The sequence below is a fragment of the Leptinotarsa decemlineata genome, unplaced genomic scaffold (genome assembly GCF_025532065.1).
Source record: "Leptinotarsa decemlineata unplaced genomic scaffold, Ldec_3_MD MMD2_tig00001393_RagTag_RagTag, whole genome shotgun sequence".
NCBI classification, from domain to species: domain Eukaryota; kingdom Metazoa; phylum Arthropoda; class Insecta; order Coleoptera; family Chrysomelidae; genus Leptinotarsa; species Leptinotarsa decemlineata.
In genome coordinates this window covers 14,127,523-14,148,635 of record NW_027412562.1, presented here as the reverse complement: position 1 = coordinate 14,148,635, position 21,113 = coordinate 14,127,523, and the positions used below count along the sequence as shown (strand labels likewise).

Genomic DNA, 21,113 nt, shown 5'->3' with positions numbered 1-21,113 from the left:
TGATTTATTCAGTAATCCTAACTTACATGGATCAACCAACAACGCTTCTAAGACAACAATGCAATATTCACACTACTACGCGATGTTCAAATGTCCATACAAGAGCGCGGTGTATCTAACCACGAATTCAATCAGCCATAAATTACGGTAGTAACGACGCTCAAAAAAAACTACAATACGTCGAGTAAAACTACCACGAAAATTGAGTAGGTGAAATCGTAAATACTAGTATCGGATGGTGAGACAAACTCGTTTGCGTCGCGTGAGCTCAGGCGTAGGCGCATCGGTGTCAATCAGCAATCGTGAAAGGAAGAATATACCTCAATTTCCGTTTCACAAATATCTATGTCAATCAGGTATCAATAAACAAACTCTTAATCAATAAACGATAAACAAACACTATATCAAACAGGTATCAATAAACAGAAGGGCAAACAATTATTTAAGTATCTCAGTATAGCACAAATTTTCAAATAAATCAATTATAACTTGCGTGCTCCTTTTGGGCCACCCGGTATATGGTGTTAGGCTACCCTGTAGTATGGCGGAGATGGATCACCCTGTAGCACCGGTGGATCACCCTGTAGTACGGCGGAGATGGATCACCCTGTAGGGCACGACAAGCTGGACCAGTAGTGGATCACCAAATAAGACCCAAGAAGAAAAAAAAAAGGAAAACAGGAACCCTTAACGAAGACAAAAAAAAGCAGGAAGAAAAACCCTACGGAAGAAAATTCTCAATCAGAATCAGATAAAAACAAGGTGAGATTCAACCCCCATTCAATAGGACTATTTGACTAATCAATACCCCTGGTATATTTTCATTTAAGCAAAGTAGCAAGATAACAAGAGTATATTTTTGGGTGCCCTGTATAACCATATGACCCGTAAAAATCAAGAAAATTGAATGAGTGTTGAAACCTCTCTTCAATACTAATATTCAGTTGAGATATAACGATGGAACCAGAAATTACTAAAATCATTTAAAACACATTTAATGGTAAAATTCTTACCCTGGCCAAGGGGTTTTCTATACGATTCTTCGTGTGCGGTGTTCTGCACGGAAGTCCTGCTGGGACTTGATGAGTGACTGAGGGCCTTCTGTTTCTTATGAATCTAGAGACGAGAAACGAAGGTTGTAGAATTGAAGAAGTGATATCATAGCTAAGATCACATGAGAGATGCGACAGTGATTCAGACATACCTAATTTCGGAAATCCTTCCACCTGGCACGAGTTCGGTAACCACCACAAATCCTCAAAAGAGCTTAAGTTTCAGACTGCAAATATCCACACCAAAATGACCAATCAGTCTTCCACTATACAATCCTGACTTGTAGAAATAATCCCCGTGAAGGATGGCACAAATACAACCAAATATATCCTACAATCAGTCTGATGGTACCCTTTGAACTCCGAACCAAGCTCACCGAAGGCTAACTTCCAAATACTAAGCGACTGCCACATCTGACAGCTAACCAGTTGTTGCCACAGTGCATCCAATCTACACTACAAGCACCAAGGGGGCGCTGTGCACAACATCATACATCTATCAATTCCTCCACAGCCACTTGAGACAATATCAACAAGTCCATGACCCATCAAAACTCCTTCTCAAAGCAATGCAACCCTTAAACAACCATTGACAACTTGAGTAACCGATCAATCCCTCACCCGTGAACAACTGTAGAACTAGTTCGGTGTAAGTCGACGGAACGACACTACGAAAGTTCGGCAGATGTCAACCAACAGCTGTCTCTTAACCTTGTTTACGAATATTTACAAAATATATTGTTCCAACCCATTTTCAACTATTTACCAATCCTTATTCATGCGATGGAATAGAAACATACAAGGTAAGTCGCCACATCCTTCCCTTTCAGTACAAATATTAGAGCATTCGTATTATTCAGATTATTTACCGAAAATATCAAACAGTATTCAGAAACCCAGAGGTAACTAATATTGTTTTTCAGGCGATATGGCTCTAATATGTAGTAATCCTTCTGGAAGTGATGAATAACAATCTATGCAAGAAATATTCTCGGAAAGGTATAGAGAATAAGACAGGCAACGGCTGAAAAATGATAGGCGAAGTAAACTGAGAAACAAACAATAACAACTATTTCAACCTAGCGAGGAATTTCGGATCTCCAACGTCGATTGGCAAAAGGAGAATGCGTAAGTACTGGTCAAAGCAGTTAGTCAGGGAGCATACGTTTATTCTTATACATTTCAGGTATGGTTTTCTATGGAACGGAAGATTCCCATTACTATGATGTTAAATGAATAAAATGAACTTGTAACTGAATTACATTGTTAATATCCTCTGAATAAAGATCTTAAAAGGTAAGGTAGTGTTTTTGAAAGGTCACATAAGAGCAGTTTGATCTAGTGCTAAATTGAAACGTAACAACTTCTTTGAAAATGTAGGTTGGGCACACTGACAAACCAGATGTGTCCCTAGCTGTGACGAAAAGTTCGTCATTAATAAATGACAATTCTGTCGATTCCATAGTAAATAAACGAACAATATCTACAATATTTACAAGTAAATTTAGACCGTTACATACAGTAGAATGGAATAACCAAAAAGTCAAATGTGATTTTTAACATTCCTTGTAACAATTGTAATTTGGATTATATTGGAACAACATCTAGAATTCTTAAAGATAGAATAACTTCACATAAAAGTGATATAGAGCTCAATAAGAAATCATGTGCATTACCGCAAAATTCTATAGAAACAGGACATAAACTAAATTACTCTAATATCACAGTTTTACATACAGAAAAAAATATTTCCAAACGCCTTTTTCTTGAAATGGTTGAAATTAATAAGTCTTCTAATTATATGAATAAGAGAACTGACATTGATAATCTCAGCAGTATATACAGTAACTTGCTGGAACTATACCAAAACTCATATTGATAATAATGAAAATTGTATCAATCAACTTTCCCTTTAGAGTCAAATATTATCAAATCATCATGCCCATTGGATAATGACATTTATGTGAAGGTATGACATTTGTCAAACCAAAAAACTCCATCATGTTTAACTTTTTTCGTCGATTTATATGTTCAATTGATTGTTTTTTTTTTTACTCATTTTTACTGTAAGTATGATTTGTAATTTTATTCATTGGCAAAAAAACCCACAACTCAATAAATTATAGGCCCTGAAGAAGCTTTCCACTAGAAGCGAAAGCTTGGCAAAGTAAAGCAGGTTTTTGATTTTTGATTTTATGACTGAGAGACCCCGTAATTCCATTCTACTGTACATTTCTCCAGTCGCTAAGATTCTCAACTTTAAACTATATATATATATATATATATATATATATATATATATATATATATATATATATATATATATATATATATATATAGTTAACCCCATAAATAATAATAATTTAAATTTATCAAACAGTGGAGATATACCTCCAACTTCATTATTTTTCAAAACCTTACCATATTTTCAGTCTTTAACACCCAAGCTCTTGAACGTTTTCAAGAGTGAAAATATTAAATTTGCTCAATACATTGTCACCACTACGAATAGTCTGTTTTCCAAAATTAAAACTTTTTTGAAAAGTCTAATGTAGTATATGAAATTCCTTGTCATACATGTGATAAGACATATGTTGGTCAAACATCTAGAATTTTATCAGGACGTATAACGTCACAAAAACGTGATTGTAATATGAATAAAGCTGATTTGGTTTATACTGTCAATTTTCAAATTTTAAACTTCAAATTTCATAATGTCAATTATCAATTTGCAAATATTTCCTGTTTCCGTTCTTTCTAGTTGCTACCACGCCACTAGTAAGTGCCATGCATGGCCGTTAAAATAAAATTTAAAATTTCAAATCCTTTAAATGTTACTTCTGAATAAGTTTTATATATATTTTTTCTTTAAACCATAAAAATTTAATGTGTGACGCTTTTCTACATAATGAAAAGGACTAAGTTTGTGTTTCTCAGTGAAACTTTCCACTTTTTACTATAACCTCAAGTTAGTAAGTACTTTTTATCTATTGCTTTACAATTTTGCTTCAATGTTATCAATTTATTGTAGATGTCTTGATAAAGGGAATAAACATTCTCGAAAACTCGACCATATAACAAAGAGTATTCTTTGAACAACAGCCCAGCATCCCCAACATTATTCCGTATTTCTCCTTAACTAGTCAGTCAAGACTACCCATCGCTATATATATATATATACAAATATATATATATATATATATATATATATATATATATATATATATATATATATATATATATATATATATATTGACCTATTGAACAAACTTTCATTTCTTGACCATGAAGTGTTATATATAGTCACAGTGAGATAATACAATATGACTAATGGGCTCAGATAACCTTTTTTTAGTCAAAAATACATATATGCAATAAAGGTCAGAAGTGCATGCATAAATTGGCTTGCGACTCTTGCTCAGAATTTCATACCGGCCAAACGGGGGGAACTTCCTTTCGAAAAATTAAAGAGAATAGAAGTGGTTTTCCGAATGAAAATACTAATTTTACATCTGCAAACAATCTTCTAACAAAAGGGAATGTCAGTAAAATTGAAAAACATAATTATCTCTTGCAATATTGTAATATTCCATACTGACTAAAGTGAATACGGAAATGTGATTTCCATATTATGCAATGTTTATATGAAAATATTTCTTCTTTCATGTTATCCAATCTTTGGGAAACAGTTACGTATCTACAAAATGGGACAAAACTGAATGTGGAGGCTTTCTTGGAGATTCTGAAATTATATACCGATAAAAGAAATCATCAACAAGAATTTGAAATTGTAACGGGCTAATCCTTGTCACCGATTTTGAGTAACACTTAGATTGAATATTTACAATGAGACTCACTAGAATGACCCAAAAATATAATGGAGATATAATAATAATAATAATAATAAATCGTCTTTATTGGTGAAGGTACAAAATAGGTGCAGTTTAACCAAAGGCTACTCTTGCACTTAACCTAAAATGTACAATTCTAATCAACTAATAGAGAGAAAGACACGATGAAAAAAACGCATCACATAATAATAATTTATATCATAGGTATCTAGATGACATATTGTGACAAGGTAAGTAAAGGTTAAAGGTAAATTCAGGACACGGCACTCAAGTTCCTGTTGGTATTCAGGAAGTGTTTTTCAGAAAGTGTTTTTTCAGAATGATTCTTAACTCTCCTTTCGAAAGTTGCATACAATTGTATAACAGTGAGTTGTAGAATTTGATGGAGAGATAAGTGAACGACCTCTGAAACAGTGACGTCTTAGGACAAGGGACATGCAGTTTATTTTTTGATCTTACATCCAATGAATGTAGCATAGACCTAAGAATCAGTATATTGTAAAGTGATGTGGGAATTTTGTAACTCAATACTTTGTACACAAAATTGCAAAGATTATAATTAGTACGATTGATCATTGTCAGCCAATTTAATTCTTTGATTTTACTCGAGACATGATCGAATTTTCTTAAAGAATAGACAAGTCTACAACAGAAGTTCTGCACTTTCTGTTTCCGATTTAAATCAAATTTACTTAAAAGATTGCTGTACACGATGTCACCATAGTTGAACCGTGATAAGACCAACGACTCAGTGAGAAGTTTCCTGATTGGTCGACTGAAAAAATATATATTTGAATAAATCAGTTTGAGAGTCCCAAACGATTTTCTAAGCAAATCATTCGAATGCAAATCAAATTTTAGGTCAGAATCAAAAATAATACCTAGGTTTTCAATGGAATTCACAACGGGAAGTATGGTGTTCTCAATTCTAATTGTGAGATGTTGTGCGACTATAGCCCTATTCTTTTTATTACCGAAAAGCATGAAATGGCATTTATTCCTACTCAATTTTAGATTATGTTGCGCAGCTGAATTAGAAATGGTTTGTAGGTAGGAATTGATGAGGTTTTAAATAGTTGTAGATGTTTAAGTTGGTATATAATTGCGTATCATCTGCATAGGCCTGAACTTTTGAGTGCTTCATAGAATTCAAGATGTCACTGGTGTAGATTATTATTATTATATGTTGATGAAGTATTCGCTATCTAGAACCATAGCCCAGATGACATAAATTCTTTATCGAATTATTGAATTGAAAAGAGCCCACAATAAAATTCATGTCAGGTGGTATCACCCGAAGACGATTGTGGATACTAACAATCGAAACGTCGTGAAGTAACTTGGTTTGAAATCTTTTGATTTTTATTTCTTGTTATTAATTCTTTTAATTGTTGTGTAATTAGTGTTAATATTGTTTTTGTTTTTTTTTGTTGTTGCTTGTATTTCGTTCCAGTTTTTTGCTTAATATACTTCTTTTTTCAGCTGATCTCTTTAATTTTTTACAGATTCTTTCAGGTATTTCAAATCAATTCATTTCATATGAGGCAATATATGGCAGAACTAATGAAATGCACCACTAAACACTGTCAACCACCTTCAATTAATTTTGATACCTGAGTTATGAGAATTTTCAAAACACATCACGAATACATCACGAATTTATTTTATTTTACTGAAATTCAGAAAACCGTATCCATTTCCATCGAAAATTTCTCATTATATGAATAAGTTTCGATTGTGATCATCTTCCTCTTGAAGAGGATCCCTTGGTAATCGAAACACGTGTCGAGGTGTTAAAATAACGGTATGGTGTTGGAATGTAACTCCAGTAATATTCATTTTATATCAAAAGTGGTAAAATCTTATTCATCAATATCCTGAATAACAAATCATGTACAGATGACAGATAGGTAAGTTTCCGTCAACCTTGAAGTCTACTCTCTCTCTCTCTCTCTCTTTCGAGGGAGGGCTCGATATTGGTGCTAGTGTGTTTATGGGAAAGTATGAGTCAGAAAAGACTTTAATGGAGATACATAAAGTGTGTCTTGTTTCGAGCCATGCCGCTGTCTTTTAGGTTGGAAATTTTGGCAATGTTGACTCATGTATCCACTTCGGAAATGACACCATATTTGTAAGTAATTAAATCAGAGAACGATTCGATAACATCTTCGATTTGTCGGTAGCCTGATGAATGACTATTGAGAAATGACTGAATATGTCATGCGAGACGTTCCTGTTGAATGGAATGTGATTTCTGAAATGATTTGTAAAATAAATTGAAAATCATGGACAAAAAATTTTCTACTTTTTTTTTTCATCAGATTAGATAAGTAATAACGGGTCCATAAGTTCCGTAAATGTACAAACCCTCATTTCACAAAAAATTTCGCATGTCAAAAATAACTATATTATGGATTTGGCCAATACTTGATGAAAATCCATAACTAACGTATTCGAAAAATACTTCAATGTGAGATTTTTACTAAACAGTTTTACAAAAACGCAACACGTGTTTCGCCATACAATGGCTTGTTAGAGCATGTTTTTACTAACTATATTTTACATATTCAATGCTTTATTCACCTAATTTTACTATTAGTAGCTCCTACACCGTGTTAGGAATCACACGTTAAAAGGTAACACCTCATTAGTCCTTAGCTCGCACAAGTTTCTCAACTTCTGAGAGTTGTCGTTCATATAGGGGCGACAGCTGATTAACGAAAAACAGATTTTAAACAGATACATAAAACCAAGTTTCCGATTAGATCTGTGGTGTCGTTTGTAACGGCACCTACCGTAAAAATGTCAGAAATCCTTATAATATTGATTCAAACCTATACCATTTTTAAGTCAAGATTCAGTATGTATAACTCTCATCAAATGGTGAATAATAGTAAAAACGTAATTTTTCATGATAACATAAATTAATATCGTTTGATGTCCAAAATTTATTTGCCATTATTCCGCCAATTGAAACAATTGGACTTGTTGAGCGTCTTTCAGACAAAAACCACATGAATCCACTAATAAAACAGAAAATTTAAGATTTTCTCACTATTTGTCTATCTCAAAATTATTTTCAATTCAACGAAAAATTTTATTCATGCAGTGAAGGATTATTAATGGGGAATCCTTTGAGCCCTTTGCTGACTGAAATTATCATGGATAACATAGAGTATGGAATCCATAATAATGAGATAACTAATTGTTTCTTGTACTGGTACAGATACGTAGATGATATTTTAGTCTGTTTTACTGGTACAAATAGGCAATTGAGCAAGTTCGTTGAATATGTAAATTCCATTCAACCGTCAATAAAATTCATCACTGAAAGGGAGGAAAATAATTCAATGAATTACTTTGCTTCAACCATCATGAAAAATAACAATTTGTAATTTTTCACAAACCATATTATACGGACATTATCATATATAAATCCTTCACACATCCTTTCCAGCATTAGGTAGCTGCAATCGATAGTATGCTTCACAGATTATTGAATATTCCACTGTCCGAGAGTAATTTCCAGAGAAAGCTGGTCAACAACGGTTATGAGGAAAATATTATAGACTCCAATCTTTTTAAAAAACTACACAAACCAAGCCTTTCCTAATGTTCCAATTTTCGACATCCAATTCACTTTTAATTTTTCTTCACATTGATAATTATGATGTACCTTAATATAACGTAACGGAAAAGTTACCATCATAATCAAAAGTGAAAGTAACGTATTCCCAACTGAAATTTTCAGTTGGGTAACCGTACACTACACATCATTCAATTTTCCCATTACTTTGTACCTGAATGGGAGATGAATGAAACAATTTTGTAATCATTTTAGAAATGAATATTCAACATCCTATTCATTTTCATCAGTTCGAACTTCCATTGTCCATTGTCTAATACGATATAAATTGATTTGAAAGAATCTGTAAAAAAATATTAAGATTAGCTGAAAAATAACAATTATATCAAGCAAAAAAACTGAAATTACAATAAAATAAAATACTATCAACAAACAAAAACACAAAAAATCAGAAAATTGAGCTATTAATACGAGATGAAAATTAATTTTTTTTAACAAGAACTGAATATTAAAAAAAATTTAAAAGATCTCCAAGCCAAGTCACTACATGTGAAGTAACTTGGCTTGGAATCTTTAAATTTTTTCAAGTTCCATTTCTTGTTAATAATTTTTTAATTTTCATTTTGATGTTATTAGTTCAATTTTTTGATTTTTTGATTGTTGCTTGTATTTTATTTCATTGTAATTTCAGTTTTTTTGCTTGAGATAATTGTTATTTTTCAGATAATCTTTTTAATTTTTCACAGATTCTTTTATATATTTCCAATCAATTTATATCATATTAGACAATGGAAGTCCGAACTGATGAAAGGCACCACGAAACAATGTCAACCACCTTCAAACAATCCTATTCAATCAATCAATTATCAACATCGTGTTAAAAATATTTTTAACATGATACTTTGTAAATATAATTTTTTCAATACTCTTGACAATCATTAAAAATGTCACTTTTGATGACAGTTGTACAAAAATATAGTTCCGCCAATCCTATTCCATTTTCGGACGTATACGAGATTCATCCGACCTTTTTTTTTGACAGTCGCTTCTGAACACGTCTTTGAATTTGCTGATATTAGAAAACACCCTGTATACATGAACTGATAAAATTAGGAAAATGTGTTCTACACTTTCATTACTGTTAAATTCATACGTATTGAACTGATAACCTCTTTTGTTTTAGATCGGTAAAATATTAATAAATTACAAAATCATCGGTTATTCTGGTTCGTGAGTTCACTCACTTTGCAGTTGAGGGTCGATACAAATTAACCAATCCTCGGAATTTTCAAAACAATGACTGCATCCAATTCTCTGGATATATATTATTTCAGCTACATATAAAGTCCTCGGGAAATTTCTCGGCTAGAACGGTTTGATTGACATTTATGAGCATTCAAATTCATATTCCTGTTGTCTCTCCTGTATCTTCGTTCGAGGGAACTGAGAGATAAACAGTTCGATTATTTGTGCCTGAATAATAAACATCCTGTTTTGAATATTACCTTGGTTGATGACGCTGAAGTATCACACAAATCAAATAATAGCTATTTATGATATGAGTGTCAAAAGTAAGGTTTTATTTCGTTAGTTAAAAAGTTTGTGAAACGAGCAATTTCACGAACAAAATAAAACTTATTTCATCAGTTCGGACTTCCATTGTCTAATATAATATAAATTGATTTGAAATCCCTGAAAAAAATAAAAATAAAAAGAATAACCAAAAATAACATTTTTTTTTAAATAAAAAACTGAAATTACAAGGAAATAACATACAAGCTATAACCAGAAAAAAAAAATATTGAAATATTAATAAAAGCTGAAAATAAAAAAATATTATTAACAACGTCACGACGTTTCGATTGTCAGTATCCACAATCATCTTCGGGTGATAACTGGACTTATTCCTCCGAGATCTGACTATTTATAGGTAATTCGAGTGCTTTCACCTTTCACCTATTCTCTCTTTCCTCTTTCCGCTTCATTGGTTTTAGCGGGAGATGACCGTTTGGCGGGAGTTGGTCGTTTTTCGCTTGATAAGAGGTTTCCATATGTTACGTAGTGTAGAGATACGCCAAAGAGGGGATAGGTGGAAGGTGAAAGCACCCGAATGACCTATAAATAGTCAGACCTCGGAGGGATAAGTCCAGTTATCACCCGAAGACGATTGTGGATACTAACAATAGAAACATCGTGACGTAACTTGCTTTGGAATCTTTTAATTTTCATTTATTTATCTTTCATTTTTGTTAATAATATTCTTTAATTTTCAGCTTTTATCAATATTTAAATTTTTTATTTTCTAATTATAGCTTGTATGTTATTTCCTTGTAATTTCAGTTTTTTGTTTTAATAAAATTGTTATTTTTGGTTAATCTCTTTATTTTTATTTTTTTTAGGGATTTCAAATCAATTTATATTATATCAGACAATAGAAGTCCGAACTGATGAAATACACCACGAAACATTGTCAACCACTAGTGTTAAAAATATTTTCAACACGTTACTTTATAAATATCATTTTTCATTACTCTTGACAACCAATGAAGATGTCACTTTTGATGACAGTTATACAAAAAAATAATTCCGCCAAAAGCAATCGCTTTGCATTTTGATAACGGATAATATTATATTCAATTCTCGGAACTATGAGGATATCACAGTAGAAATAGAAATGTACTTACATTACATGTAAACGAATTCAAATTCGTAAATTACAAAATAACTGATCAATGACATTTCAGAGAGAGGTATAAGTTGGTGAAGATTGAAAAAAAAGGAAAAAACGTGAGAGTGAGAGAAGTTCCAGCATATATTCACGGTCGAGTAGGCTCTGAAAAATTAGAAGAGAAAACTATCATACGTTGTCACCAATTTTTGCAGATTTCAATGTTAATTTCGCTTCCGAAGACAATCCTTGATAAACTTTCTATAAGGTAAATCTGAACTACAACTGAAAAATAACCGAAATAAGCCTACCACAAGTCATGGAACAACAATCGATGCAGTTTTCTCCAGATATATTTCTAATTTTCATACGAAAACATAAGTATCTTATTTCTCATACCATAAACTCCTGGTCTTACAATCAACCACAGTAATTACTGTTGTATCCAATACTGCAAATAGTTAATGAGAATTAAAAATCTAATTGAAAATGTCAATTCATCAATAAGAACCCATAATAAATTTGAATTTTTGTAGAAGATTGTTATATCGAGGTAGGGGCACCCTATAGGACACGGTCTCTATAAATCAAACCATTGGTTTTTTTCTTCATTTCATCAGAACACCCTATATTTGTATGACTTCTGCAAAGGTCACGTTGACCGTTGAAAATGAAAACATATCCCATTCAAGAGCAATCATATATGATTTTAACGATTAGTGAGTGTTTAAACAATTACATTCTGGAGTCGAGGATGTATGCCCAAAAATATCCAGACGCAAATCATTCAAACAAGTTGGTTTTCAAACGATTACTACATGACTTCCGTAGGACTGGAGTGTAACTTATGAAATGGCAAATAGACGAAAACCTATAATCATAAATGGGGAAAATGAATTTCTTATTATGGGATCAATCATTGAATACCCTCATACGAGTCAACGTTAGATCGAGGAAGATACAGGGATAAACAGACGTAGCATTTCTTGGGTTATATAAAAGATGCATCAGGAATTATGTCAAGTAAACTCCCATCGACGAATCAAGGTTTTGTCTATTGGTTCTGGGCAAAATTAGTGAGGATGAACATTTTTTGGATTCCATTGTATTTTCTGATGAATCTACTTTCCATAATAATGGCTTAGTGAAGAGACACAACTTCCATTATCATAAAAATGGGAATCCTCATTTGTCTGTCCTCTGGATCACCAGGATAAATTGTCTCTCAACGTGTGGAGAGAAATTGTTGGTACACAAGATATAGTACCATACTTTTTTATGAAAACGTGTAAGTACAAAATTTTCTACAATTTGTCTGAACTTCTGGAAAATGTGCCGTTAAATATCAGACAATGGATGTGGTGACAATTGGATGGTGCTCCGGCACAATTCAAACTCAAGTTTCAAACAATTTTTGAAAATGTGCTTTCCAAAGTGCCTCAAATTTTTCTATAGGGATATTTAAAAAAAGAGGTTCACGGCACTGCAAATAATAAAGGAGACCCAATTAGGACTTCAAATATTATTAAATGTTGAGCAGTGTTTCAAAGAGAGAGTGAATCTTTGTATTAGTTTTCAGCATATTGGAATTATGGAAGAATCACCCATGTTTGAGATCAGTCAAAATAAAAATTTTAACATAAAAACAGACTGTATTTTTCAAAAATGAATGAACCCACGAATGCTCATCAAGGAACAAGAACAGAATGTTTACCAAGATTTTTAAATTTCTAAATTTACCTGCTTCACTTGACCCATATATTTGAATGAAATTATAACCTCTTTGTCTTCTGTTACTTCCGACACTAAGTTACGCTTCTTATCATTCAACTTAGTCAATAACTAAAATCGGGAACACAAGAAATGGATAAGTGTTAGACATAATGAAATTCCAAAGCAATTCAATATCCTTCAACAGATTCGACATTTCATCCGCTTTCTCTCCATTACACCGGATGCCACTCTTGTTGTGGAGTCTGAATTGACTAGAATAACATACCAAAAACTGCAAATTGACATCATGAGCTCGAAAGAAAACACCTTGTAATCCGCTTATCGATTTTCCGCCAGTGGAGTATCCCTTTATTGAGTTCAACAGTAACATGGAAAAGCTTGTTACTGTGTACATCGACAGAGACACCATTTTGAATCAATTCCCTAAAAAAATCGGACGCGTCAGCAAAACCACCATATTTGGCCACGAGTGACACTTCGCGTTGGAAAATTTACGATATCATCTCTAAAAGCAGGAAAATACCACAGTAATTACCGAAATGTTGGGCGACACCGGAATATTTGACGTGAGTGGAGTGCTTTATTAGGTTTCGAGTACGTTGTGTTTTTTATTATGACGTATGAGCGTGGTTAAATTTTGAAACCTTTAATTTGTATTTGAATCAAGGGGTTCATAAAGGCAGTTCATTTCAATAGAGTATTCGCTGTTGTAGCTAATTATATTGCTGTATTTGTTATTTTATTTTCCCATTACCTCAGATATCTGGAGATATTTGGAGTTATTTCAAGAAATTAATCTTCTGAATAGAAACCAATGATAGTGAGAAAAATTCAGATCAGAATTCTCTCAAGTTCGAAAAAAAATTGAATACTCATTCAATTCAGTTGAGCTCAAAATAAAAGATTGGATATGTTTTGTGAATGTATTCTTTTTGATACTGTTTGAGTTCATTTTGTTACCTGTTTGTATTTCAAAACAGAGTAAAAATATCGTTATTGCTTTGATTCATCGACGTTTTCATAATCCATTCGAAAATTAGATACATTTCAGATGAAACTTGAGTAGTCTGAAAGCTTATAGTGTGTGTTGTTCTGTTTTGGCTACACCAAAATAGCACACAAGCCATTTAAAGAAAAGGAGGAGAAAGTGAATACAAGTTTCCATCACCCCTATATATAAAAAGCATCACTTGTTAGTATTATGAACATATAATGTAACTTCAATATTTTCTGGAGAGTACTGGGTATTGAATGAACACATAAAACTCAAGATCCAATCCAAATAACACATTTTCTTCAGATCGACACATTTTGAGAAAATATATTCTTTGTAACATTGAAGAAACACAACTTCGTTGAACCACATATTTATTCAACACCTTGTATAGTGAAGGTTATTTTCAGAACAAAAAATATTTCTTTAAAATAGGAAATAATATCATAATTTCTAAAAGAAATATTGAAGTTGCTGAAAATCTCAAAATATAGATGAGAAATTCTACACCCTATATAAGAAAATCAAATACTAACTGAGATAAACCTTACAATAATTGTGATTTTGATTATATTGGTAGAACATTTAGAACATTATCGAGTATGATTACTTCAAATGACAGTGATGTGAGATTGAAATACAAATCCTGTACACTAACACAACATTTTCTCAAAAAAGAATTTTAAAATAAATTTGATGAAACGAAAGTTTTGAACTGAAAAAAATGAGGAAATGCAACAAAAACCTGAAGAGTTTGAATATAAAATCAGATTCTGAAAATCTTAGTATCTAATCTTTAGTGTTATTAGCAAGAGATAGATCAACGTTGTTAATATATCAAAAGTAAAATAAGGGAAACAAATTTTTTTATTGAGATCTTCAATTTATTGATCATAGTGGGGCAAATCTTCCGAAAATATTAATATATTCCAAAGTATGAACAACTTTGAATATTGAAGTGTCTTTCAAAATGTACTGAACACCTCAAGTAGGTCGAGAGTTTTTGACAAAATATTTCACATGGGGAACGGGTCCAAATGATCACACCAAAGATATTCTATGCATCTTGCTTTCTTCAACACATTTGGTTTTGAACGTGACATTACCGATGTCTGATATCCGGAAGTTTTACACCTCTAACTTCTTCCTAATTATTCGAAGATGAATGCTCGACAAATTGTTTTTCAAAAGCGTATTTGACTGAAAGTCTCGTTCTGGAATTCCAGCAGAGATAACGGCGAAATTTCAGAATCCAATGAGTTTTAACAGTGCTAACAAACCTTAAAAAATTGATTCAATTGATTGGTTTCAGAAAGTTTTTGATGAGTTATATGTCACAGTGGAAGTAAACCTGATATAAAAGTAGGTAACTTCATGAAATGAACTAAAATAAAAACTTGTTGAACAAGTTGAAGGATGTATATACGTGCTATAAAGACACCCTCCGAAATAGGTCTCAGTGTCTCATAAAATAACTTGAAAGCCCAGGCTTTAATAAATATCAACAAAATAATAACGTTTTCCCGAATTTTCCTCATTTTCTGTTCACATTATATTTTCCAGAACAATTCACCAAACGACCTGCTTCTAAAGAATTCATTCGGCTTCTTGTACTCTTTCATTTATGTAATGGAATTTCAGTAAGAAGAGGTAGTTGGCCTGAAATATTTTATTGGTCATTTCGATGGAAAGATCGCCACTGGAAATTTCGAAAAGCTCGTTAGAACAATGGCCTTTATCTGAAGTTCTATCGACCTATATGATCGGACTTTTATAGGAGCTGAGTGTCGTTTGAATAAGGTCAGCTTAGGAAAAGAAATGGAGAAAATTCTGAAAATAATTCGGACTATTGTTTTTGCATTAAAAGCCAAACCAATTCTTGAAACCATGCGAAATCAAAATGGTATGAATAGTTCTTTTCAAAGATGATACGACTGACAACAATTTTGAGATTTAGAAAATTTCCTTCAATATTTCTCTAAGGATATCGAAGAAGAGGAAAAATATTAGATATGAAGGAATGATGAGTATCAAGTTCTGAATTGAGTTTGATATTCAACGTGCTCAACTCAGTCAGATGAAACGTTTCACCTTTCTTTCTACACAATAAAAAACCGAACAATCATGAATACAACATTCATTGAAAAATAAATATTTGTGAAATAAAATATTTTCCGGATCTCCCAAAATTTCATTAGGACAATTATGATAAGCGAATGAACGGATAGAATGGTTTGAAATGATAATAATGATCAAAACTTTGAAATCAAATTCAAGTATGAATTGTTTTCTTGAAAATATATGAAGATCACTCATATATCGCTTCACTCAAGTAGTACATGATTTTTATGAATAATGGGAGCTCAAGCTATTAAGTGAAAGATATTGGGTGTTGAACGAACCCATATTATGGAATAAATCACAACGTTACTTTCGAACCACCAGATATAAACTCTAATAACCCTATTTCTATGCAATTCATTAGTTCGAACTTCTAATATGATATGAAATGATATGAAATTCCTTAAATAATCAATAAAATTAAATAGATTAGCTGAAAAATAACAAATACATTGAGCAAAAAAACTGGAATTACAATGAAACGAAATACCAGCATCAACTGAAAATTGAACAATTAATAAGAAAAAAAAATTTAACCAGAAGATTTCAAGCCAATTTACTACGTCATGTTTTGATTGTTTTTCACTTTAGCACTTTAGCACGTGGACATCCGGTCCACCCGGCCTCCAACCGGCGTGAATGAGAGCACTATTTATTTAAAAACACTTAAACGGTATTCATTAACCCTATTTTCAATCTAATTCATGTTTGCACGTTATAAAACGGCGGACATTCACAACATAAACTGAGTTCCATTCCCAACAGTGGCATCCGCGTACCTTCTTTGTGGACGGTCGCTATCGGCACATCCGCCCACCACCATGTCAGAAACGAAACTGGTCTCGGACACTTATTTAAACCAGAACTCTTTTTACGAGACCACTGTGCCACCTGTTTGAAAAAAATCTGTATCGTATATATGAAGAGATGAAGACGAGAAAATACTATTGATCATGTCCATTTTGTTATGTAGCGTATCCTTATAGTCAGTTCAAATGTTATCTACCCGCAATCAACAATTATTCAAATCAAATAAATGAAAAAACATCCTAGTAAATAGCCCAAACAAATTTACACATGAATACGCATGAGCAACGGGAACAGTTCTCAACAGTTCAACTTCAAGAGCAAGAGCGATTCGGGATGGTTCAAGACAGTTTAGGATCATTTCGCAATCGAAACCAGAACAGAGGATTCATCAGTCCGAAATTATCCTCAATAAACCAGAACGCTCTATATCAACTGCGCATGATCCTGACGTCCTAGAACCTGAATTTTGTAGAACCAGAAGAAACCTATTTGTATATTTAAATGTTTATTGATAAGAAGACATATCTAGGGGAATCCTCCGTTGCATGCAACCACTGTCGCCAACCCCACGAAACTAAAGGCCTGTATACACCATCCATCTTGCAGTCCGTCCGCGACCGCGCACTGCTGTCATGCCCGATTGTGCTCTATGCACCATCGTGCAAAGCATCCAGCACAGCTTGAAGGACGCATTGTGAATACATTTTATTTTTGCAATCTACCTAAATATGATGTGAAATTTCAGTGATGTCAGTAGTAATATATTATATTCTAACAACTTTTGTGTGGGGTGTGGTATTTTTTGTTTAACCATCTTTCAAATTATCGCCACCGACGCCACGCCGCCCTCAATTTTGCCGCCCCTCATTTTTGCCGGCCCGGGCAATTGCCCGGTTTGCCTCCACCTACATCGGGCGCTGCTGCCAGGTAAAAAAAGCATGAGAACAACTAAGAGCGTAAGAGCGACTAGAAACATAATAATAACTAAAAGCATAAAAACCACAAAAAAATTAAAACAGGAATACATCGAATGAGTGGAACGCAATAGAACACCACTGTCAAAGGGCCCATCTCATCAAAACCAGCGGGGTCGAAGACCCAGACTTTATTAATTCAAAAATAATTCACAATCCATTACGATATTATTATAAACTTAAGTAAACAATTCTAAGTGAATATCAGATATTTCATATGTGCATATGTACATTTATTTCGACAGAAAGAACTACATCAGAGTTTCACAAATCAGAATATGTGTATTTAAAGAAGTTTGCCCGATTTGGGAAGATCGTCACGATTCCAGTTTTCTGTTTTAGCTAACTGTTAGCTTGCCTCTTACTCGTCCCGTTCGTCCCTCACCACACTCTCTGCCCATTCATTCGCAACACGTATCTATTCATTTTTCCTTTTATTCCTATCTCTCAACTGCATCCCTCCCTTTTCTTGTTTCAGCCGTTCTTTCCATTCTCGCCACCCAACTCTCCGTCCATACATCTCTCAATCACATGTTCTGCCGTTTCAGGCTCCCCCCATCCACATGGGCAGGACACCTCCAGTGCCAGGTTGAATCTGGCCAGGTAACTTGGAAAATCACCGTACCCCGTGAACAGTTGACCTGCCTTCCTCGACAGATCCAGTGATTCATACCCGACTACTTTACAGACTCTGTAGAGCAGTCGCACAGTCATGTCGTTATCTCGTTCCCGCTGCCATTCTTCCGTGATTCATTCCTTTACCCTATTTCTCATTTTTCTTACATTCCATGTAACGCGTTCCTTTCTTGTGCCTTTTGTGGCCTCCTCGTGGGCCTTTCTATTTCCAAGATTGTCATTATGATGTCCCTTTTGCCATATATTTTCTATCCGTGCTCCTCTTTCAAGCCTTGCTTCAATCATTCTCTGCCACCCTTTTATTCCTCACTCGTGTCGCTTTCATCCTTTCCACTGCCATGGTGGAGTCACTAATCACTCTAATGTTCTCATTCATACCCCACATATCTAACATTCTCTCTCTCTATCGCAATCAGTTCGGCTTCGTTCACGCTGCTCTGTCCGGGAATCCTTTCATTCTCTAGAATCCATTCACCCCCATTCCTTTCATACGGCCAACCTATGCCCATTCTTTTCACGTTCACTCTCGCTCCGGCATCCACATACACCTCAGTCATTCCCTCGTCCTGCAGCTCCTCCAGTAACCTTCCTTGCATCCAAGGGATTATCTAGTCTGTACCGTTCATTCTGTCTTCAGTCCTCCTTTCACCATTCATTCTCCACTCATGGTATCTGGCCCCGGCTCCAATGTTAAGTGAGACTATACCTGACAACGGGGACAGTTAAAAATTGAAAACTCGACAAAATTGACGAAGTCGAGGAACTTGGAGTACCTTGAAAATTCAGAGGTTTATTTTACGCGGGGAGGAGATATTATGGAAAGCTATCGATTATACTGTAGACGACCGCTCCCGACACTCTGTCGAATGAGGCCCCTATATCTTCTGTTGAAAGATTAACAACTTTTTCATCCAACTCACCCCAGCCAGGCAGGGATACACCGTGAAGGGTGGTACTGATGTCTGAGGACACTCATGCCGCCATACCATCAACACCCACCATCAGTTATGACCCGTTAGTCCTTCTGGCAAACATCAGTTCAAAGGGTAAGGGAGCCAGGTTCCGACCTATCTGAAATCAAGACGACACGACGTGCAGAGAATACTACTCTTTTGTTACTAAAATAAGAAAATGGCGAGAGTAAGTCATACGATTGCTTACATTTCTCACTGTCTACAATTTTTTTTTGCCTTCATAGTACCTAATAAGGTACAACTATATGCATATTAAAGGTTCCCCTTATTGATAATGGCTATTTATATCAATATCACTGTTTCAAAATGTTATATATGATTGTGAAAAATTCAAATTGGATCTGCTTATTACTACCACCAAAGAGAAACACACAGAAATATCCATGCGTTTGAGTTAGTTTTCGAAAAGTAATAATATTTTCTCTATAAACATTCATCGGACGGTAATGCAGGGATTTGTGTGGGCATGGTGAAGCTGCAAATGAAACTGGAATAAAAAATTTTACTTAAAAAAAAAGTTAGCATCAGAATAACCCACATGCAATATTCCTTTGAATCATCTTGCACAGGGCCTAGAACGAAGTTGAAAATCTTCCAAAGTCGGTAAGACTTCCGCAACAGTAATATAATGAGTCAAATTTACTCTCTCACTGTCTGACTATCATTTTCACTTATAGCGAGAAAGTATTCACTTCTTTTTCAAGGACAGAACACAAGCACTACAGGAAACCCTTAAGGTGCTTTAAGAGCGGTGGCTGTGCTTAAAAGCGGAGCTCCATACATGGAAACAATACTCCAAAAAGTCTGATCTGAGCTTTATAAAGCATCAAAAGTTGCTGAGGAGTGTATAGGTTTCTAGTTTGGAACAGTGTTCTGAGCTTTTGAGAAGCAGCCTTTGCAATTGCAGCGACATAATTTTGTCAAGACATATTGGTGTCCTCTAGATCCTTATTGAGATATACTACCTTCTGCTGCCAGTAAAGATATACATCTGCTGCCGGTAAAGATGTGCATCTGCAGCCGATGTCCTGGAATCTAAATGGAATTACCAGACAAGTGTGCTGTCGTCAGAAAAGCAATATATTGGATTGTTGTTTTTTGCAATCGTATATCATCGGATATCAAGTCGTTAATATACGATAAAAAGAGAGTTGAAGATACCAGCGTCGATGTGAAATGTATTCGAGAGATATCTATTGACGGCCACTTGCAGGAAACTTTCTTTCAGGAAACTGGAGAGCCATACACAAAAATTATCCGACGAGCCATAGCATCAGCGTTTCGTGAGCAAATCCTCATGTCAAATATGTCTTTGTTTCCAAAAGCCATATTGATAATCGCTCAAGATGTTGAAGCCTTCCAAATATATATAAAGAAAAGCGACGAGTCTATAGTTGTTTGGAAGATTTTTCTGGCTCTTTCTGGGAAAATACTGAACGCGAGCAATCTTCCAACAAGAAGTAGAAAATAACAATACAATTCAAGTTGATTTGTGATCATATTTTCAACATAGCAGTTAAGTTGTATGAAACCATTAACAATTAAATAAATCTCAGTTGAACACTTTCACTTTATATAGTTATAATGAAAAGGGGGATTTGGGAAGGAATGTCGGTAGTTTAACGGTGTAATGGGATGGGGTTAAGTGAAATATTTCTCTGGAGAGAGAAAGCAGATGGTTAATCATCGTCGAGCGCCGTGCTTCTTAATTGA

The 21,113-nt window shown here is 34.0% G+C and overlaps 1 protein-coding gene and 1 long non-coding RNA gene across 2 annotated transcripts in view; both read left to right on the top strand.

Annotated features, from left to right (window-relative positions):
• The window catches only part of LOC111505295 (nephrin), a 1,173,166-nt gene that overhangs the window by 247,434 nt on the left and 904,619 nt on the right, over window positions 1–21,113 (top strand). The gene's annotated exons all lie outside the window — the stretch shown is intronic.
• On the top strand, window positions 2,067–2,352 carry LOC141482546 (uncharacterized). The gene is made up of 2 exons (XR_012465588.1): window positions 2,067–2,180; window positions 2,239–2,352. It is a non-coding gene; the product is annotated as an uncharacterized lncRNA (long non-coding RNA).